General features: G+C 36.6%; 1 pseudogene; it reads right to left on the reverse strand.

Annotated features, from left to right (window-relative positions):
- Window positions 1-23,841, reverse strand: part of LOC127436597 (rho guanine nucleotide exchange factor 39-like) — a 63,349-nt pseudogene that overhangs the window by 6,496 nt on the left and 33,012 nt on the right.

Genomic DNA, 23,841 nt, shown 5'->3' on the forward strand with positions numbered 1-23,841 from the left:
CCAAACCTACAGTAGGTAGAGTGGTATAGTAAATAAATATAAATATCTAGGCTGGTGACCAGAAGTTTTAGGTTCTAGCCCCAAAAGGGACGATACTAAATGACTATTTATTTACTATCCAAGTAAACCATGAACCCTAGTATTGAGTTAATGTGAACATTGAAAACAGGGCAGCTCTAATGTGCAGTACTTCATTAATTTTGTTGGCAAAAGGTTGGGTATGAAAAAGAGGTCTGCACAGTCATGAAGTTGAAGAACCTAGAACCAAGCCCGACCGGACTTGTCCAATTTTAAAAACCCGACTCGGACCAGAGCTAATAGACCCAGGTGCATGGATTCTCACAGCTCACTAAGCTGACTCAAAGATGAAAGACTGTGCATATGTTTGGGCACAAAATAAGTTGTGATAAAATTAAAATACAAAATATTTCTAATAATAATATATTTGATTATTACTTGCCAAGCTGAACCCAACGCAAACCCAAAGTTATATATGCAAAACAGACCTCAAATCGGGGTCGAAATCTGTCAGTTTTTCAGGTCCCATCAGGCTCAGGACGGTAACAGACGTTTAAAGTTTGGATTGATACAGATGAACTCACACAATGGCCATGCAGAGGCTACGGTACCAATCACTGATGTCCTCCTGATCATCGGACATCAGAAGCAGTTTGGCCCTGGAAAAGGTCAACTAGAAGGGACAAAATAGAGGAAACATTCTGAGTTAAGAGTAATGTGTGAAAGGTGAGAGACTAAGAGTTAATGTTCGGGGGGCAACTAGGAAGACGAAAACTGCAGATTTTGGAGGAATAATTTTACGATGCTTACAGAACGAACATAATCTGCAAGGCATATGGGCCATATTATAAGTTTGTCAAAATATCAGAGATCTCAATCTAAATACCTCACACCATTTCTCACTTGCCTGGAACTTTTGATAACTGTGCACATAATTCCACTGAATCACTAGAGGGCGTCCATGAATCAGTTTTTTTGGCATCGCCACCAGTGTTTATTGTGTTGACAGTGCATCTCCTTTTGTAATCTTAAGATATACAGTATTAATTGCATTGTTCTTGAGGAATATAGTCAACAGAAGTAGAGGAGGTTGCAGCAACAGCCTCAATTTGACATGTTAAAAGATGCAAAATTACATCAACTTAGCAAAGAGCACTGGTCAAACTACTATGGCCATGAGGGTATCACAACTACCAGCATTGTGTGTGACAACTTACTCAACATCTAAGGGCATTATGGAATAGTATCAGTCTTGTTTTCAGGAGTTTTCAGTATCGGTCAGTCAAGAGTTGTCATCCCAAAAAGGATAATTCTGTTATTTACTCACCCTTATGCTGTTGAAAACCAGTATGACTTTCTTTCTTATTCAAAGCAAAACATTAATGAATATCTCTCTTTTCAAAACAATAGTGCCCAACATTAAAGCTTCAAAAAGGAACAAAAAGTATCATAAAATTAGTCCATGTGGTCCGTGCATCAAATTCGATAGGTTAAAATTCGAAGGCATTCGATAGGTTTTGGTAAGAAACAACCCAAAGTTGAAGACAATTTTCAGCAAAATCTTTACACGCGTTGCGTGATTATGAGCGCTATGAGGGAAACTTGTTAACAGTGGCACACTTTCATGCAAGAACTTGCATTGTTTTTAGTGCTAAATGTGAGAACCAGGTTCTCTCATAGCGCTCATGAATGTGCAATATCACAAGCAGGACAATACAGAATTCACAGACTTTTTTTTTTTTTTTTTGCATTTTACACGCAGATTTTGAGGGAAAATACGCTGGATTCTGCAGAAGGTATTTAAACATAGCTAAATGTTTTAAATATAGCTGAGAGTATTACACATTTACTGTACTGATAGCTTAATGCAGCATGAATTTAGTAGGGCTGTTGATTTAACTCATTTATTCAGTGCGACTAATTATTTAAAAAAATAGTGCGCAATATTATTTTGCGCAATTAATAAAGTCACCTGACTCTTAGGAATAATCTTACCATTGAGCAATTCAAGCTTGAAGTAGTACCTGTTTTCAGCAGGGGGCAGTGAGCGAAACTCCAGCTGTAGGCAATGCGTAGTTGTGCAGACAACAAACCGCACTCAGGCGATAGCACAAAATGACAATGTGTACTTGAATTCAAAAAGAGTTGGGCAGAGCGCAATTCTGAATGCAGGGATCTCGAGACATGTTTTTCTACGTTTCAAACTATGTTTAACTTGACACAGCAACCTAAAAATGCTGTGTTTGTGACGCAATGCAACTGTGGTGAGATATAACAAATCTATCTCAGCGAGATTGATGAATTCGATAATCATTATTATTACAATAAAATTATTTTATTCTCTGCAGATATTTATAACTGCCATTAATTGCAATTAATTATCGACACGTCATCTAATTAATTCGATAAAAAATGTAAAGTGATTGACAGCCCTAGAAATTTGCCAAAATATTGAATAAACCAACAAGCAAGGGGTGGGGATTACATAGACATTTTATGAATGACAGATGTCACAATTTTGCTGAAAAAGTTCTGCAAGTGCAGATTCCTTCTGGGCCTGGTCATAAATCATAGAGGTTTTGAACCACATGAGGGCGAGTAAATTAAAACAAATTCTAAAATTTTCATTTTTGGTTTTACTATCCCTTTAACTAAATGAAAACTGACTGCATATCAACTTGCTGAAAAATAGGTCATTACGCAAGAAAAGGAGAACTGAGCAGAAGATGCAGAGGAAGCAACATGTTCTGCATTTTAGACCAAAGACGCACAGATGTGCCAGTTGATGCTCTCGGCTGTTCATTTGGCAATGATCTGCACTTTGAGAACAACTTTTCGAGCTCTACCCACATTCTCCTCCTCCTATCAGATGGCTCATCCTTGAGTCAACAGCGATTACCATCAGTCATCCACACTGAGGAGACTTTACTGCTAGATTATATATGTCAAACAAGACAACAGGAGCCATCCAGCCCCAAACAAAGGCTCCACAGAATAATTACAACAGAGACCCATTAGAGTGGATTATAATTGGGGCCCTGCAAATATTAAATGACCTTTCACATTTACCTGAGGCCACGAGAGAAGGAAACAGCACCAGTTACCGACAGCAATTCAATAATCAGTCCTAATCTTTATTACAACTGGGGACAGAATCGTAATAACGAGCGGAGGGAGGTCTTTAATGGACACCTGGTAAAAGTAATGACTCTCCAGTTATATTTTAAGGCAGGGTGCTGGCGCAGGTTGTTTCTCATTATGTATTAAATAGATTAAGATTTCAAATGTACCATCGTCAAAAGCATGATCTAATTACCGAGTTCAGTGAGCGAAGTAAAGCGGTATATTAGAGGTCCACCACATGAGGGGTGGGGTGGGGGTGGCCTGATTTATGAAGAAATAGATTCCACTTCTATTGCGATGCAGTAATTAGGGATTTGTCATGAAATCTGACCCTCTTAAGTAGAAATTACTTTGTATAATATGAACAGCAGAGCATGGAGGCTCTTCAACGCATATAATTTCACTTGATTATTTATACATCAAAGGGAATCGGTCATGGATGCAGAATAATATTCAAGGAGGTGGAGAAAGATAGAACTGCAAGAGGAAGACGGAGAGACGAAAAGGGAGGGGGATGCAAAGATGGAGAGAAAGAGAAAATGGGGAAAATTATCCAAATACAAACACTCACTCATCCAGACAAATGGAGGTGAGAGAAAGAGAGAGAGAGAGAGCAATAATTTTCATAGCACATTTTCATCCCTTTTCCTCTACTACTACTACTACTACTTTCAAACTTTGCATATAGATTGCCATGGCATTTCCAGCTGTCAAATTAAATTTTGCTTTAATTCTTCACGGCCTGGCTGGGGAGGGGCCTGAGAGTGCTGACAGCCTCTTTCCCCTTCAATCCAGGTGGGAGGCGGGTAGAACCGGGATCAATAATGTGTCCTTATGAGAAATTACACCTAATACTATTAAGTATGCATTTGAGGCCTCTGTGGGATAACAGGCTAATGAATTGCCATTTCTAGCCATTAGATAATATGCAGCCGAGACCACAGCACAGGCAGAAAAGAAGAGAGGAGAGTCGACTGGTGACAGGGTTTCAGGAAGATGCATTCAATGGTGGAAAGGAAGAGATGGATCTCTGATTTAATCTGAATGATTGATTCAAGCACTTTTCTAGAGTTGCTTCATAGCAGGTGGAGAGGTTATGTCTACAGGTTATGTCTATTCTATGCGCCAAAAATAGTTTAGAAGATCAGGGAGCACTAGTGTGACCATCAGTGCAATGGACTTTGATCTTACAGAGTACAATGACTGTAGTGGGATCATTCTGTTTAGGTGACAAGTCACAATGTGGTAGATTTTAAGCATGAGTCCACAATAAATATGGGCAACAGGGTATTTAACGCAATTAATGTAGTATCCATTATTTTCTTCTTCCTGGGCCTTCACGCGATAGGAGAAAGGTGTCCCGAGTTGTTCCTGGCAGGCTGCTCAGTCTTACAGGCTCCGATTAGGGTTGGGACAGGGTTAGGGCATCTGCTGCCTGCCAGGAACAAACCTAGGCATTTTAAACACAGTTTCCTGTATTGTTTTTTAGCCAAGAGGTTTATCTGATGTTTGGTGAAATGTTGCTATGTGCAGGTCAGATTGTACCAAACTTGAACTTCAGTACAAATACACTTGCTTTCCAGCTCTTGTAAATTCAGTTGAAGTGAATGGAACATATTTAGTGACCATCACTTAAATATTCCAATATTATTGCTAACTGCCAAGTCAAACACACTAATAAACAATAAACTATTATATTTATAGTTCAGTTATACTTTCTATTTATGCAGTTAATGAGCAGATGTGTCATAAATGTCTTTCCCCTTAAAGGGAATGTTTATACAAAAATGACAATTCTGCCATTATTTACTCATCCTCATGTATTTCCAAACCTTTATGACATTTATTTCTTCTATGGAACACATAAGGACATCTTAGGCAGAGCGACAGCCTCCTTCACTTTTACTGTATGAACAAAGATGCAATGAAAGTAAATGGTGACTGCGGCTGTCATTATGCTTGAAAGAAAGTTATATGGGTATGGAACAAAATGAGGGGGAGTAAAAGATGACAGAATTCTTGACAGTAATATGGTGAAATATCCTTTTAAGTAAAAAAAAAAAAAGACATAATAAAATGCATAACTATAATACAAAGAATTTGCTGATTGGTTGCTTATTCACTGAATAAACAGTGTTTCATGAGCGTGTGAGATCGTTTAGACATAATTTGTCACAAAGCGGCAGTGCGGAGACCTGGAAAGAGATCAAACCGTGTGGAGACATTAAAACTTGAAGCCTTATGAGGAATTCGAGTAATTAGTGCAAGCAAAAAAAAAAAAAAAAAAAGAACAAAAAAAAAAAAAAAAGATAAATTGATAATTTTTGCAAACTTGCAGATCAAGTCGTTCTGAGAATAATAAATCTCTTAACCCCGTGTAGGCAGGAACATATGGTTAAATTATATTTGATGGATTTGATGAGTGCCTATGAGGAATGTAAACTTATAAAAATAGGTTATAAAAATGACAATTTTCCCACAAGAAAATAAACAAATTCTAGTACTGTAAAATGAACTCATGCATAGATATGACAATGAAAATGTAATGCATTCAAAAATAGAATTTAAAATTAGATTATAATTACTATAATAAAACCAAATGTATTGCACATTAATTTCTTATTCAAAGTGCAATTCTTGACCTATTTTCAGTTCAGATATGTATACTTTTTTCAATGTTAAAAACTTTGTTGCAATACAACACTGGCTCAACCAATGGCTTGAGTTTGTGGCGGGCTATCTGTTTGAAAACATTGTTGAAAACATTAATATTTTAGCAATTCTGTTAAGTGCCTCTAGTGGTGCAGAAATTACACACTTTATTTTAGAAAATAATTTGAAATCTTACCAAAATAATTGAAAAATGAACTTTATTTCAAAATAACTGAAAAGGACATTAATAAAGGATCATAAATTAATCCTTTACTAAATCAAATTGACATAGCAACTATTTACTTTCTTAATAAATACTGCAATTGTCAGCAGGGGGTGCTTTATTTGGTCCGTACTGAAGTCACACAGTTTTAACTTACACTGATAAGAACTCCTTGGCTCTTGGTGTGGCCAAAGACTTTGTCCACTGTTCACTCTTTCAGTGGGTAGACTCTCTGGCATGCAAACTTGTCCCCATTGTCCAGGTATATGGGACTGCATGGCTTGGCCTGTAGCAGAATGTCAGAGAACAGGAAGAACATCTTGGGCTTGGCCTCCGTGCCTTTAGGGGGCACTGTCTTCAGCCAACCTTCCTACAAGAGATAAAAGGCAACTTAAAGGATTGGCTAAAGGACTTACCTATTGTCACTGCATCCACCTTTTACCATCATATTAAGGAAAAGTCAATTTCACCCCGAGAATTTCACCCCGAGAACAAAAAAGCGTAAGGTTTACAAGATTTGAGATGGGAAGAGACAATCTCCTCTCTATGATTGGCAGTTGCATGATGGAAAGTAAATTAGATGCTGACATTTGGATAGATAAGATGAAATTTCATTCCTGCTATGATTCCTTAATTGCCCCGGTGAACCTTGTGATTGCAGCTCTGGCGATAGCGAGAGCGCGGGGCTCAAAATGATGCTCTGAGCGACATACAAGCACTCTATGATTAGCAGAGGGGTCAAGGAGGGGTCAAACTGCTTTTTTAAAATGCCACAGGTTTAATATGAGGCAACAATGAGGACACATCTTGCAATACTCCCAAACGGCATGTGCAGATTGGCTTTAATGGTTTCTTTGGCTTTTTTTTAAATTGGTTACACGCTTTTACACGTTCTGGTTTACAGGGGATAGTCATGCTTGCACAATGAATAACCACATAATCTATACAAGTATATGGACGCAAAGGTTTCAATCTATGCAAGCTCGATTTCATGTCTCGTTGCATTCCAAAATGCGCCAGACAGCAATTCATAACGCAATGCAAGAATGCGTTGCATTCTCAGTATTGCCACAACTATTGTGAGCACTGATATTTTCTACGGTCAGTTTTCAATTTATGTCAAGTTCTGTCATGGTGAAGCAACAGTTTGAAGAGAATTTTGTTGAGCTTTTGGCTTGTTTTTTCATGAAGTTGCTTTTAAATTAATGGTAGTCGCAGGCAGCCTATTTTGGACTTACCGTATGTCCACAATACAGTCACATTTTTTGGGCTTGTTTTTCCAGACCAGGTCATGAACGGGTAAAAAATGTATGTCGCTTATTTTGGTAAGGCAAGTTGCATATTTTGAGATTGTTTTTCCAGACCAAATCGCCTGTTTATCTTGCAAGATCTGGCAACACTGATAGCAAGCTGAGTGAATAATAACATTAGGTTTAATGGAACAGACATTTAAAGCAATCACGTCTGCACCTGCATAGAGTATATTTCTGGCCTAACAATATAAATGTAGTAACTCAATTATGAGATACACAATTGCTGTAGCCATAATGGGTGCAAAAATATAAACTTTTCCAATGGTAAAACTGTAAAAGACTGTACCTTCTGTTTAATGCAAAAAAACAAGCGATATCCACTGAATTTGTACAGCTCACATTCTCGTTCCCAGTTTGGACTGACATATCCAAGGAGGACTTCATTGGCTCAGTACAAAGAGCAGGAACTTGGATATCCCCTCTTCATGTCAAACACTTTCAACTTCTCCTGTCAAAGAGCACCTCTGCCCAGCTACAAAGAGCCTAGTGGTTTGCAGGGTGCTAAAGGTTGCACTACAAAGTGGCTGGGTCCTCCTGATGCGACCAAGCCAAAGATCCGGAGACACATGAAAGCTTGTCTCCATTTGAAAGTGATGGAATGGCAAGTCAGATCATTGTTAATTTCAAGAAGGCTTTGTTGGAAAGGTTACGCTTTCATGTCAGTTAAAAAAGGGCTTTAATGTTAATCTACAATATTTGAAGCACAGGTGCACTCTTTAAAGTTTTATTCTGATTCCAGTACTTGAATTGTATGACTAATTTTGACTTTAAGGCCTGAAACATACACTGCCCAAGTACATGAATTCAAGTGCTTCAACATGTGTACAGTAAGCTTGATTTCATGTGTTGCTGCACACCAAAAATCAGACAGCAATTCAAAAGGCTATGTAAGTGTACCTTACATTCTCACTCAGTATGCTTATATACAGTATTTTAAAAGTTCGATTTCATCTGGACTAAAACAAAATCGTCTTTTTAAAATGTCATGTAAACACTTTAGTCTGACTGAAGTCATACCAGTCAGATTTTTGCAAAGTTGGACAAAGAGATCTAGATAATGCACACTTTAAAAGTTCTATTGCAGTCGGACTAAAGCAATAATTCACACAATAATGCTTTAGTCCAACTAAAAATTGCTAAGTTTGACTAACAGACCTAGATAATGCTTGGCTAATCAGACCACAACCGGTCTTGCCTTGTTGTGCGCATGCATGCTCTGAAAGACAGATGTGTTGTGCAACATGTATTTTACCCAGCCAGACCTGGCATATTTGACATTCTTTTGATTATAACTGGGCATGAAAACGTACTGAGTGTTGCTGCAAGTGCCACACGAACAACGGTTTGAAGACAATCTTGGTGAGCAATTTGAAGTCGAAATGTTTATAGCAAGCTAACAGAACAATAATATGCAGATAATAAAAAAGGCTTTAAATACTCTTTCCTAGAACTATATGTTATTAAGGCCTAATAGTTTCACCTTGGCACATAGACAGCTGTGTTGGCAGCTACGTTCCAGCAAGGACTCCAAGGAAACAGACTGAATGTCTGACATATCAATGTCCCATTGATTCAAGCTTTGTATCGCAGAATTATACCACCCTTATCTCCATGCCAGCCACTTAATAATGTTCCAGGGCTCCAAAGCCTCTCATCTGTCATTGCTTTTGTTAAGGCACATTGAAGAAAATGGAGGGGATGGACTGGGATAAGCTGGGATGGCCGGACTCGGTTCAACCTTCTGAAGCCAGAAAAAGTGAGAGTGGAAGAAAAATAAATCTTATTGGACAAGAGGAAGGACCTCGGTAGAATTCTAGAATCCTGAAAAAACAGGATGAGCGAGCTTTTTCTACACTTCCTACATCCGGCTCTGTGTGAAATAAGCCCAGCGCTCGTTGGGTATTCATCGCTAGTCTCCCAACCACCTTTGTTCACACATGCTCCCTCCCTTTCTCCCAGCATCCTTTTTATCTGCCGGCCAACAAGATGAGGAGAGGCGCTAATTGGTCCTGGGGGAGATTGGCAGGCCAAAGCATTCACGACAAGGCCCTCTCTATCTTTTTTCTCTCTCTCTGCTTCCTTCTCCATCTCCTTGTCTTTTGTTTCACATGTGGGCATTATCCCTTGGGATAAATAAGGAGGAAGAAAGGACCTCCACTCCACAAGTAGCACCAGAGAAGATATAAAGAACTGACTATGAGAGCCCACTTCCCCCTCCATTTACCAATTAGTGCAGAAAACTTGTCGATAAATTCAGTTAATTCTCTTATCTGAGACTACAATTGTGCCTTGCGTAAACAAAACCATGCACAATCGCCTCTATTGATTATGGGCAAACAGCTAGGTCTCTTTTAAACAAGACTACTTTTCCACACTCTTCCATCTGACCTCCTTCATCCGCTCAACTCTCTGTCTCTCCGCGGTGCTCTCTAAGATAAAAAGAATGGCAGATCACAGACTCTAACCTGGAGCCAGGATTTTGGTCTTTCGGTCCTTCAGCTGTTTCTAGACTCTGCGCAGCTGCAGGTGGTTCTCATGGCTGCGAGCTTTGTCCTGGATCCAATGGGTGACCTCTGAGATGGCCTTCACTGCCTCTGCGGCGAGAGGAGACCAAATAGATATATAACCAAACTCAGAAAGCAAAACATACTGCATACCTCACAATACACAAAATGTTTCCATACAGAGTATATAATAAACATGTTTAACATGTTTACTTGAATTGTGTCCTTGTTTAAGAATACCAATGTTTCCACACCTTTATGGCCAATTATTTTCTGTGACTTTTCTAAATCCATGAATATTGGGATAGGATTTTTAAAAATCATTTTTTAGAAAAGACACTCACAAAGAGCAATCTCTAGCCAATAAAATATCTTAGAGCTGAGAATAATGGAAGTTTATATTGACTAGTAATTTCCATAACTTTATTAATTTCATGTATTGTTTGATTGAATTAAATAAATTTTTGTTCCATGACTTACTTAATTTCCATTAAAATAATATATATATGAGAGCGAGAGAGAGAGTATATATATATATATATATATATATATATATATATATATATATATATATATATATATATATATATATATATATATATATATATATATATATATATATATATATATATACACTCTCTCTCTCTCTCTCTCTCTCTCTCTCTCTCTCTCTCTCTATATATATATATATATATAAAACTATATAATTCATGGACATTTCCAGGTTCTCCATGACCTACTGTATGTCAATATTAATCATATTTGATATCATATTTCTTCATCTTGTCTGCATTTTAAAGCCTATTTTAGATGGACTGTATTTTGTACTAGGTCAAAATACAATTAAATCTATAAAGAAAGGTAATCAGATGTTTTTGTGTCTTCCTTGGTTTTGAAAGCTTGCAAAAGAATGTGAATATAATGCAAAAGTATATAATGCAAATGTAATATGATTTATTGTATACACAAACAATCTTGTGTACAACAGTAATTTGTTTCACAGTGTCTGTGTTAAACATATTAGATGCTGCTATAATTAACATAATAATAATAATAATAATAATAGAAGTAATAACCATAATTATGTGCAATGTCAGTTGGTTCCACATAATTACAAAGTACATGTAATTGAACAGTATTACTCTATAGTATTACTTACCTACATAATAACACTATCACATTAACTAATATAAAGTGTGACCTATTTATGCAATTCTGAACATAATATTAGTGTCAAAGGAGTAATACAACAGCATGACACACAAATAAGTGCACACCCAAAGGCATTCATGTTTTATGCAGACTATGTTGTTGCATATGGTAATAACAAGTTTGTTTTTGGCCTCCAAACAATATTTGATTTCACCATCAACCCCCTGGAGTAAGATGATGAGGGTGCATTAACACATTCAAACATCACTGATTGGGTAAAATGTATGTGCAGACCTTGCCATAGGATATTGTGCTATCCATCAAAAGCACAAGGCCAATGAATCAGTATAATTGGTTAAGTAAATATGAAGTGTTATTGAAAATGTACAATAAATATAGTGATTACATTTTTTATTACATTCTCTAAATACTTCATTTAAAAAAAATATATATATATATATATTTTTTGTGTGCCTTGTAAACAAGGTATCTGAACAGAACAGGTTTCTGTAGTTCCTTGGGTTGTTCAAAGCATTAAACACGTAAAAACGTGATCTAAATAGATTGAACTAATTTTCGGAGTTTCAGAACGTACTTTTGTGGTTAGCAAAATAACTTTTAGAGAAAACATTTTTGGCAATTACTGTGCACAGAATTCATTAACTAATGTAGACATCAACTCATTAACTAGAAAAAAACAAAAACAAAAAAAAAACAGGCAGATGGATAATAATTTTGAATCCAGCTTTGGTCTTGTTGACTCTAACAATTCAGAAAATGAACATAGTGCTCGGGGCGTTTGCCTCAGTACAATAATCACTGTCTAATTGAGTCGCTTATCTTTAGAACAATTACTAGCAAAAGCAAACAAAGTGACTGTTTAGAGATGACTGGGCCGCAGTCTATACATCTTTCAGTCCATCCATTTTAAGAAAACCCTCTCCATAATTGTGTTTCAACAGAGCCATGGCTGATGCATTATTAATACAATCTCATTCCATATTCTGCTAACACTTTCTCTCTGTCTTTTTTATTTTAGCCATCCAGTGTGTTTAAACAGAACATGGTGCGAGGAGTTCTTGAGTGTTAACTTTTTTAATTAACCTTTGACAGTGTTGGAGGAGGGAGAGTTTTGAAGAGACTTGGTTGTAGGGTTTGTCAGTAGAGCTAAAAACAGTTTATACAGTAGTTATAGTCCTATTGTGTCCTGTATACAATGTTCATATTTGTTTGATTGATCTGATATACACAGAAAGGGGTTGAAAGAGTAAAAGAAGAGAAAAAGTAGATGAACAAATAAATAAACAAACACAAAAAAGGTGTATACAAGACATGAGCTTGAAAGATGTAATTAAAAGAGGAACAGGGAAGAGAACAATAAGGATATTTTTTTCTTAATTTATATATAAAAGAGATTGTTATCAATATTATTATTATTATCATCATACTGTATATACACCGATTAGCCACAACATTAAAACCGCCTGCCTAATATTGTGTAGGTCCCCCTCGTGCCACCAAAACAGCGCCAACCCGCATCTCAGAAAAGCATTCTGAGATTATATTCTTCTCACCACAATTGTACAGAGAGGTTATCTGAGTTACCGTAGACTTTGTCAGTTCGAACCAGTCTGGCCATTCTCTGTTGACCTCTCTCATCAACAAGGCATTTCCGTCCACAGAACTGCCGCTCACTGGATATTTTTTGTTTTTGGCACCATTCTGAGTAAATTCTAGAGACTGTTGTGTGTGAAAATCCCAGGAGATCAGCAGTTACAGAAATACTTAAACCATCCCATCTGGCACCAACTATCATCCATGCAATTATCTAATCAGCCAATTGTATGGCAGCAGTGCAATGCATAAAATCAAGTAGATACGGGTCAGGAGCTTCAGTTAATGTTCACATCAACCATCAGAATGGGGGAAAATGTGATCTCAGTGATCTGGAGCGTGGCATGATTGTTGGTGCCAGACGGGCTAGTTTGAGTATTTCTGTAACTGCTGATCTCCTGGGATTTTCACACACAACACTCTCTAGAATTTACTCAGAATGGTGCCAAAAACAAAAAACATCCAGTGAGCGGCAGTTCTGTGGACGGAAATGCCTTGTTGATGAGAGAGGTCAACAGAGAATGGCCAGACTGGTTCGAACTGACAAAGTCTACGGTAACTCAGATAACCGCTCTGTACAATTGTGGTGAGAAGAATGTCATCTCAGAACGCTTTTCTGAGAAGCGGATTGGCGCTGTTTTGGCGGCACAAGGGGGACCTACACAATATTAGGCAGGCGGTTTTAATGTTGTGGTTGATCGGTGTATATATGATGATAGTAATAATAATATTGATAACAATCTCTTTTTTATATATAAATTAAGAAAATATATCCTTATTGTTCTCCTCCATGTTCCTCTTTTAATTACATCTTTCAAGCTCATGTTTTGTATGCACCTTTTTTGTGTTTGTTTATTTATTTGTTTATCTACTTTTTCTCTTTTACTCTTTCAACCCCTTTCTGTGTATATCAGATCAATCAAACAAATATGAACGTTGTACACAGGACACAATAGGACTATAACTACTATATTTAGGCATAATAGTTTGTTAGACCTATCAAGAGGCTGTGAATTAGTATTATATATATATAAATTTTGTTTTTTGTTGTTGTTAATTTTTGGTTTGTTGTTGTTTTTGTTTTTTTCTTGAATGATTTCTCCTCTCTCTTCTGTAATGTCTGTTAAAAAAATGTATTATTGTTATTTGTTGCAATAAAAAAAATGGAATACATAAATAAATACATTAATTAATTCATGAATAGTAATAATAATAATCAAGGCATGTTTTTCATTTTTTCACTAAATGAACAAGTTATTTAATCATTTTTATTTATATGCACTGATAACAATACACATAAAAAGAAAATTTAAAAAAAATATTCACCAACATACATTTTTACTTGTTAAATATTTTGGTTACACTTTATAATAAGGTTGAATTATTATTAGTTAATGTATTAGGTATCATGAACAAATAATGTACAATATATCTTCACAGCATTTGTTAATCTTGGTTAATGCTGATTTTTATTTTTATTTTATTTTTTTAAAGAATACATTTCTAGTTAATGTAAGTTCATAATACATTAATATTAACAAATACACCTTTTATTGTAAAAAAAAAAAAAATGCATTAGTATATGTTAAAATGAACATTATCCAATATTAAAAAGTGCTGAAAAAAGGATGGTTCATTGTTAGTTTATGTTAACAAATGTTAACAAATACAATCTCTTTGTAAAATGTTACTAATGTTTTCATATACAGTATGAAGAATGTTATATGGATATCTGAATGAACATTTCTGAGTGACGAATCGCTGAATCAGAGTTTTAAATCAATTCACTGAAACAGACAGTTTGAACTGATTCATGAAAAAGAATTGAACTTACCAACTCTAACACAGTTTTTGCATAAATCAGAAAGATTAAATCAGAGACACTATTAAAACATTTCTGTCTTACCACTCTAACACACTTGTGAGTTGTGAAAAGAAGGAAAGATCGCAAAACTAGTCTAATGACAATTTCGAGGAAAGTTAAGAGCGAAATAAAAAGACCATTACAATAATTGCGATATTCACAATGTTGCTTAATTTTTTATCTTCAAAAAAATCAGTGCGAATACGTAGTGAATATTCAATATTCGCTCTGCCCTACTTGTCCACGAGGTTCGCAGAAATAAGCAGCCAGAAAAACATGGTTTAATACATGACTGACAAACTCTGCAAAGAATGCCAGTTACTACAATTAAAACCATGTTGTTCCACATGAACACAGCATGAGAGAGTACATGTGGTGAGGAAAGGAGAAAAGGAAACAAAAACAACAACACAAAAATGGAAACTAAAGAACAACAAAGCCTCTAGTGATTTTCACTGCTAGCTTGCTTAATCAGATACAATATGATTTGTCTGGGGTTGTTTTTAAGTAATTCCCTTTACAATAAGCCCATGCCGAATGAGAAAACTTTTTTACTCTCTCTCTCTCTAAAAAAAATAAAAAAAAATAAATAAAAAAAATAGGGAGTTTAAAAAGCAGCTCTAATGAGAAGAGGAAGAGGCAATGGAATGGCAAATCTGGATATGTACCTTCATCTTAGAATCAGGGGCTGTTTCAATTTGTAAGCAAAAGCAGCAAGCAACCAATGAGATTTTAATTGATACACATAAATAATTCCTTGTGTACACTGGCTCTTAAGTCAGATTTGCTGTTTATTTGACGATAGAAATGATTCATTATCAGGGCTTATGTTGATGCAGGAGATTTTATTTATTTATATTTTGCATGGTTGATATCCTTAGATCTGGTCCCTATTAATTATGTCAAAAACCACATTGAGAATTTAGACTCACTTTAAGCTTTCACTGTACTTTCATCCTCAGCAAGCACAGCCACCCGGAGACAATAACGACGAGTGAACACTACAACAGGAGCCCAAACTTGTTCTTTGTCACCTTAACAAAGACAAGGGAGGCTGTCTTTTTGGCTGCCAGCTTAAAACCTTTTTTCCTTTAAAACGCAGGTTTGTTTTGGCACCATATGAAATGATTTCAGCGTTTGCACCTTCTTCAACAGGCCAAGGTATCCTCCGCTCTGCTTATCTCCGCAAAGCACCTCATGATCACAAACAAAACTGAGTGATCTCTTTTTAGGTTACTCTGTAAGTGACAAACTAGAGTAGAAAGTAAATTTGACAAGCATAACAAGTGTGACTTTGGGTGAATGTGATTCTGCAGCTTGATGCAGATCTTGACAATAAAGAGATCATAAAAAAATGCAGACAGGCTAAACCCATCAAAATTTTTGTCACAGATCACTAACAGGATAAGAGAGTGTTTGTCGAGTTGCGAGACAGCAGAGCCTCTTACTTGAAAGCTGCTGAAACTCCGGGTTGTCTGGACTGGTGTTCCCTGTCAAGTGCCTCAAGAGATGATTGTACCTAAAAAAGCAACAAATAAACAAAACACGGCACAGGCTTATTGCAACATTTCTATAAATACACCCTTAACGTACGAGAGAAAACAGATCTTGGCATGTCAGGGTAAGGAGGTTGGACAAGCGCTGTCACCGTAAGATGACATTACTCACATTAAGACTTTTTTAAAGAAAAAAATGCAGTTTTGCTTTTTGAAAAGGAATAAAGAGCCATTCAGCATACAAAATTACACTAATGTGCCATCTTTCTGCTTTCTCCTATAATGTGGCGGAACTGATTTGTGCTATTTAAACAGTGAGAAGAGGATGAGAGTAAAAGAGAGGGATTTGAAGGAGGGTTTAAAAATAGGGACAGAAAAACAGAAGAATGAGAGCAAATACAGCAGGGTTCAAAAGTCCACTTGTGAAAATGCTTCCATTTTGCATATTTTTTCTAATTTAATGCAATTTGTTAATATTAGAAATGATATTATCAGCATAGCAACTTGAGTGAAAAGAAAAGTGAAAGACATGCATTTCTTAGTATCTGGAATGCAACTATGGAAGCAAGGAAATCTGACCTTTTGTACTTAACAGGACTTAACATGGTCACAAATTTGCTATTCTCATTAATGACCTAGAAATAGAGCAAAATCTTAAATATTTCAAACATTTCTTTGTTTTATATTTTTCAAAATCATAAAACTCATATCCAGGTTTAAATTAAACTTCGAAAACTACATTTTCAATGTTGTCTTTTGAACCCCACTATATACAGTATTTCTTTCCATCTGGCTCACACAAACAAGTGCATAGATATGACGGGGTCAAACTTCACGTTCATCTCTGCCCACTGTGGACAGACCACCATTAAAAAAAAATGTATATTGATTATTGTGCTATCATCCTCTGTCCACAATAAAAGGTAATAAATGGCTGGGCAAATCAAGGGCCCCATTAAGGAAATGACCCCTATCACAAGGTGAGGGCCAAATTTAGAGGGGATGAAAATTTGGTGGTAATTCATTTCACTGTTTCAGGAACAGAGATAAAGACAGAGTGAGTCTTAATGCCTGAGATTACAGTTCACTTAAGCAGAACTCTAGCGACTACAGACATCAAAGGCCTCTTTCAAATGAGAAAGCTCTCAGAATAGACTCTGTGGTATCGTCACAATTGGGAATAAGACTCTCTACAGTTTTTTATACTTTGATTTGAGAAACTTGAACAATTTGGAGAAAAGAGTATTAGCATTACACAGGTGTACACATGCAATTAATGTAGCAATCGAATATGCATTCAACTAAACACCATAAAAAATAAATTTGATATGCATTCTTTAAATGAAAATAGAACGTATGAATTCTTATATAATGCTAGAAACTTAATCAGTTGTTTTAAAAGAAAAAAATATGGCTGCTATTAAAACCATCATGAAACCCTATTCTTAAACCCATTTTATTTGTATTGTATTAACCAGAATACTCCCACAATGCAAACCTGATATACTCACCATAAAAGACAACCCAAAAAAATTCCCAGAATCCCGGACGAGCCCCCAATTTATTTTATGACCAGTTCAAATTATAACATAAAGTTTTTTTTTTTCAGTTAGTTATTAATTAGTTAACAATATCCAATAGCTTGCATGGCCTAGGTAACATCAGCAGAAAATAAAGTCATTTTAGAGGAAGTTACTATTCTCATTAAAGATTACGAAGACACAAAGTTTTTTATTTGGAATTATGCAAACCGAGGAATCGTTCACAATTAGACCAGGAGCATGCATTAAGTAGATAGGGTAAATTTTGATTTCATGTTGACTTTATAATACATTTCAACGTTTCTGACAAAACATTATAAACATTTCTGGCACTAAATTCCACTTCATGTACACCATTTTAGATAACGTCAGATAAACTGGGGATCCTTTAAAGTCTTAAATGTCCTCTCAACTCCACAGTGGTGTCTTTCTTTGGTGACTCAGCCTGTCGATCCCCACTGGCTAAAAAGTTAAGCTTGAATATTCCCGTTCCCTGAGAGCCATGCTAAGCGGCAGTACAGGGGCTCCTTTCTAAATGAAGGAGTGTGAAGTGAAGATCGGTGCAGCCTCAGTCTCTTTTTCCCTGCGGCCATGTCGAAATTATGTAAACAGTGGTGGCAGCTGCCAAGACGCCTGTGTCACCCATCACCAGTGACAACCACGGAGGGGGGTAGAGGAGCACATCCTTTAAACTCCACTTCTGATGAGAGATTTTAAGAGGGTTGAGACTACAAGGCTAAGGAGAGAGGAGCAAAGCAAATGTCTGATATGTGGCCTTCAGAATCTGTCTTCTTTTTGGCCCTGCCTCCCTCTCTCAGTGTCTCTAAGTTTAAAGGTGATTTGATAAACAGTTTTAGACAAAACCGTTTTGAGAGTACAGGATGTGTATTTATTCACAACAGTGGTTGTGGGATACCGTTCTAAGCTTTCCAAATTTAAAGTTGCATCTATGTGCAATTCCAGAGTCAATTCAGGATGGACTTCAAAGACTTAATCTTACAGTTCATACAATATCTTTTAGTATAAACATTGGCCACCAACATTTCCTCAGTGTACTAATTTAAACCATGACTTGTATTACATATAGATAACTAGATTGAAAGATAGATGTTAGATGTCATCACAAGTCAAGTCACAGCCGAATTGCTACAGATACAACTGCTCATAAAATCTGGTATTTTTTTCCCCCCACACTCCAGCAACTTACTGTCTCTCTTGACTTTTCTATTTGGGTGAATCTCAACATGTCCAGGTCACATTTTAACCCAAAATCAAAAGGGACAAAAAAAAAAAAAAAAAAAAAAAAAAAGAAAGAAATTAAATGTTGCATTAAGAAAATGAAGCTTACTTTTAGCACCATTTCTTGCATTGCATTGGATTCTTGATAGGTTTCATTAGATTCACCCATATGTTAAAAAGGCAAAAGGCCATTAAAACATACACTACCGTTCAAAAGTTTAGGGTCACTTACTCATTCTTTATTTATTTATTTTTTCACATTTTAGAATAATAGTAAAGTCATCACAACTATGAAATAATAGAAATGGAAATATGGGAATTATGTTGTGACTAGAAAAATCCAAAATATATCAGATCTGTGTTATATTTTAGCATCTTCAAAGTGGCCACACTTTGCCTAGATTTTGCAGACATTTTCTCATCCAACTTCTTGAGGTATCACCCTAGGATGCTTTTTAAACAGTATTGAAGGAGTTCCCATCTATATGATGGGCACTTATTGGCTGCTTTTCTTAATTATTCAGTCATCCATTTCAAAAAATATTTTTTAAATAAAATTTTAGTTTTGTAATTAAATAAATTAATATGTTGGCACAATTATATTTTTGTCTACAAAACAGTTTGAAAAAAATGTCAAACATTTAAGCATACGCCTTCAGACCAAAAGGTTTTTAAGATAATGAGAAACATTTTAGGCAAGTGACCCCAAACGTTTGAACGGTAGTGTGTCAAAAAGAAAAGGTGTAGATCCGTCATTTTCCACAAAACTTTCTCAAAAAATTTTTTGCTTTTTTTTTTTTTTTAGACTAAACTAGTTACAAAGCAGAAGCACAAAAAATACTGCAGGCCTACAAACAGTCTAAATGAAAGCTAACTAAACAGGCTTTCTGACACAAGTGAAACTAGAGCAGCACCGTATTACTTATTAGAAATGAAAGGAGAAAGGAAACCAAACAAGCCCCAATTAAGCCTCCTTCTATTAAAAGGCACTTAAAAAGAGAAATAATCTCACTTCTTTTTCTTCTTGTCTCATCTTGTAGTAACAAATACATTACAGGCATTATCAGCCACGAATACCCTTATTAGGAGATGGGGGGCAAGAAATCTAATTAAAGCAGCAGAGTTACAAAAAAAGGAATGGCCTAATGAGCATTATTAAAGCACATTCCAAATAATGTAAACAGAACTTGCTCGTTTAGCTGCCCTGTAACACTCATTAGCAGCAAAGCAAAGAGAAGATAACGAGACAATAACGTAATCTGAATCGTATTTATAACAGTTCACATATTCTAATGAAGTGTCGCACGCTGCTAGAAAGTATCACTGGCCAAGTTACCGCAAAGGATGCCTTGCCTTGCTAATTCCTTTGTAATATGCAGATAAAATGAGCTTTACATTTTCAATTCCCCCCAAACCACCCCACCACAGCAGATATGTCGGGTCACCCCATAGTTACACACGTCAGTGCGGGAAAAGAGAGGGAGGAAATATCTGTCTAATTATTTTTCTTTAAATACGAGCATTAGGCATTCAAATTCCTAATTAAAAGACAACAGCCACTGTCAAGATCCTGCATGGGTTATTGAGCATGGTACTGGTTGTTGCATAATTACTGCTCCTTAAAAGCTGCAGATGTATAAGCACTGAACAACGTCTTTGAAGCCCCAAAGACATCGCAAGTCTAGCCGCTGCACTCACTGAACTTCTACAATAAAAATGTAACAAACATTAACAAAATGCATATTTTCAGCCTTGACTACACTGATATTGCATTTAAAAATAGCTTTTTCTGGGGCCTGGGTAGCTCAGCGAGTAAAGACGCTGACTACCACCCCTGGAGTCGCGAGTTCGAATCCAGGGCGTGCTGAGTGACTCCAGCCAGGTCTCCTAAGCAACCAAATTGGCCCGGTTGCTAGGGATGGTAGAGTCACTTGGGGTAACCTCCTCGTGGTCGCAATTATGTGGTTTGCTCTCGGTGGGGTGCGCGGTGAGTTGTGGGTGGATGCCGTGGAGAATAGCGTGATGCCACCACACACGCTATGTCTCCGTGGTAACATGCTCAACAAGCCACGTGATAAGATGAACGGATTGATGGTCTCAGATGCAGAGGCAACTGAGATTCATCCTCCATCACCTGGATTGAGGGGAATGTCTACACCACTATGAGGACTTAGAGCACATTGGGAATTGGGCATTCCAAATTGGGGAGAAAAAGGGCTGAAAAAAAAAAAAAAACATTTTTTTCTGCAATAGTAAGTGAGCCCCGTGACATTGGTTATGTTGGCTTAGGGGCTGCTTCCGAAACCAAAGGTAGCTGTCTTGTTGCCTCGCTGCCCTATCAGTCAATGACACAACAGACAGCGTTTGCATACGAAGTTACCTCCAGAAACTGGTTTTGGACAGGCTACTGAGGCAGCATAATGTCATATTGTTGCTAGGATACCAGCAACAGATTATTGCCATCTGGTGTCCACTAAAGGTAATGTGTCTGCTTCATTCATCCAACCGAACCACAATAGTCTAATAATCTAGAACAAAATCAAGAGTTCTGGCAATAACCAAGTGTATATTTCATAACTAAAATATTAATTTCTTGCTATAAATGGAATCAAAAGTTGTAAAAAGTGGGATTTTTAAAAAAATGTTTACACAAATTGGCAATCAACTGCCTCTTCGGCCGCTATTTTTTTTCTTGAACTCAACCATTGTGGAACCACGTGCACAGGATTGTGGGATTTAATAGGCAGCGAAGGATACATCTATCAGAGATCTTATAGTACTGAGAAAACAACCTTTACGGTTCTATCATTGGAGAGAGCATAACGGCTGTAAAGGTCAACAAGCATTTTAGGACAGTTTGCTGATGCTATACAATTGAATGGAGAGAGCCAGTAATATTTGTTTATGTTACATTGGCCAAAAAGGCAGTCGTATTTGGTTTTAGACCGACATCTAGAGGCTTGGATGTCACATTGTGAAAAATCGAAGGCTTTAAGTTACCAATGCCATTGTAGAAATGCACCATTCCTAGTCAGCCAAAATTAATTTTAGATTCCAAAAAACTAAAGTTTCTGATTACAGTGGAGTTACTGAGCAAACAGTATTCGGCTGGTCATGTGATCTTAACGTGCCAGCCCTCAATGTACAATAAAACCGTTTTATTGTGTACACCATTTATTTATTTTTTTCTAAAGTAAAAATAATAGTGTGTAAACTTTTTAATGAGGGAAACATTATGGAGTACACTTTTAAGGGCCTCAATCAATCAAACTTGAATTGTTGAAATAATTACCTAAAACATGCCATCTTAATTGGACCCATAGCGTAATGTAATCATTTAAGAATACTGAAACTGCTAATTGGACTGCTAAAATTCCACCGAATTGACATGTGCTCTTGAAATCTTCCTCATTAGGCATGCAAACCATTGTCTTTAATTAACGAAATAACAAGCCTAAATGTATATAACTGTATGACAGTTTCTATGACAGGCACTTCAAAAAGAGTTACGCGAATAAGAGCTACAACAACTTTCGCCATACTTTGACTGTTCCCAAGCACCCGAAACTAATTAACAAAAAGCAAGACATAAAGTAGATTGTCTGATAGCCTCCGAGAATTTCAATAAGTCTTTTCAACTCAAGAGCTGACCATTGTGGAAGGCAATCACTACCTGGGGTCAGCATATCAAGGACGATGAGATGAGGATAATTTTATATTTAGGGGATCAATACCAGTTCTGAGAGTAAGTATATTAAATAAAAAAGCTTTTTTTTTTTTTTTTTAAAGACTGAAGATTCTAATCGTGTTAGTCCTTCAAGACTTTGGCTGAATTGAAACAAGTGAGCTTTCACATCATCCATTTGGAGAGATCAAAAGAAGAGAGGAGGTGAAGTCCGAGGTCTTGTCTTAACCATAGATACGGAGGATGTGACCTATCAACTTACATGTAAAAGCTACATCTAGACTGCAAAGAAACCATGATTAGGAGGGCACTGCTACACAGCTGCTTTTAAAAGAGTTCAATCAACACCTTTGCAAACAAACACTAACTGAGTGAAAACCTTCTGAACCACCTCTCATTATGTTGTGTTTGAAGCACCGACTGAATTGAACCCATCTGCAATGTAAGCACAAGCCTATATAACAGCCCTGACACTATCAGCTTAATAATGGCTAGGCTCCATTATCACAAGCACTCCTCCACTTTTTGAAGCTCTCTGCATGTAAAAGAGAAATGGCCGTGACCTTCTGACCCACTCAGAGTTAAGAATTTGCCACAAAATGAAGGATTAACCTCTTATATGGTACTTTGTAACATCAATGTTGAAGACATACAAATCCATTATGGATCTGTACAGGTTTAAAGAATAAAGTCACGCCTGTTTTATTACTGTAGGGCTTAAAACAACAAGAACTAATGCTAGACCCAATCAATGTCTTGGTCAAGAAGACCACATGGATGGAAAGGAGGATGGAGAGGAGACTGAGCAGGGGACACAACGAGAAAGACCCCATTTGCACCTGGTATTAACATCCATTTCAAGTGATCCAATCCTAAGTGGACAGCACTAAATGCAAGTGTTAACGGGGTCCAAAATGTGTTATGATCTGATCATTCAGACCAAATTTGGAAGAAGTCAAAACACGTATGTGACCACATCATCTTTGTTGTAAATGCTAAGGGTGCCTACACACTAGAGCAGGGTCCTGCATTACAACTCCTGGAGAGCCACCTTCCAGAGTTTAGTTCCAACACATGTGGCTGTAATTTCCAAGTAAAATAAGACTTTGATTAGTTGGTCCAGGTGTGTTTAATTAGAGTTGGAATCAAACTCTGCAAGAAAATGGTAATTCTGCATCGGAATGCATAATACACCATGTTCCAAATTATTATGCAAGTAACATATCAGTAGGATTTCATTAAAATAAACATTCAGGTTTGAGTTATTCAAAGAAAGTGTTCGTTTGTTTTATTTCTCATATGTTTTAAGATAATCGGTATCAATCTCAGACAGGTTAGTTAATTAGTTTGCCAGGCGATCTTAGTTAAATGGAAACCTACTTAAAGAGGTTGTTCCACATTATTAAGCAAGTCACAG

Source organism: Myxocyprinus asiaticus, chromosome 47 (assembly GCF_019703515.2).
Source record: "Myxocyprinus asiaticus isolate MX2 ecotype Aquarium Trade chromosome 47, UBuf_Myxa_2, whole genome shotgun sequence".
Classification (NCBI taxonomy): Eukaryota; Metazoa; Chordata; class Actinopteri; order Cypriniformes; family Catostomidae; genus Myxocyprinus; species Myxocyprinus asiaticus.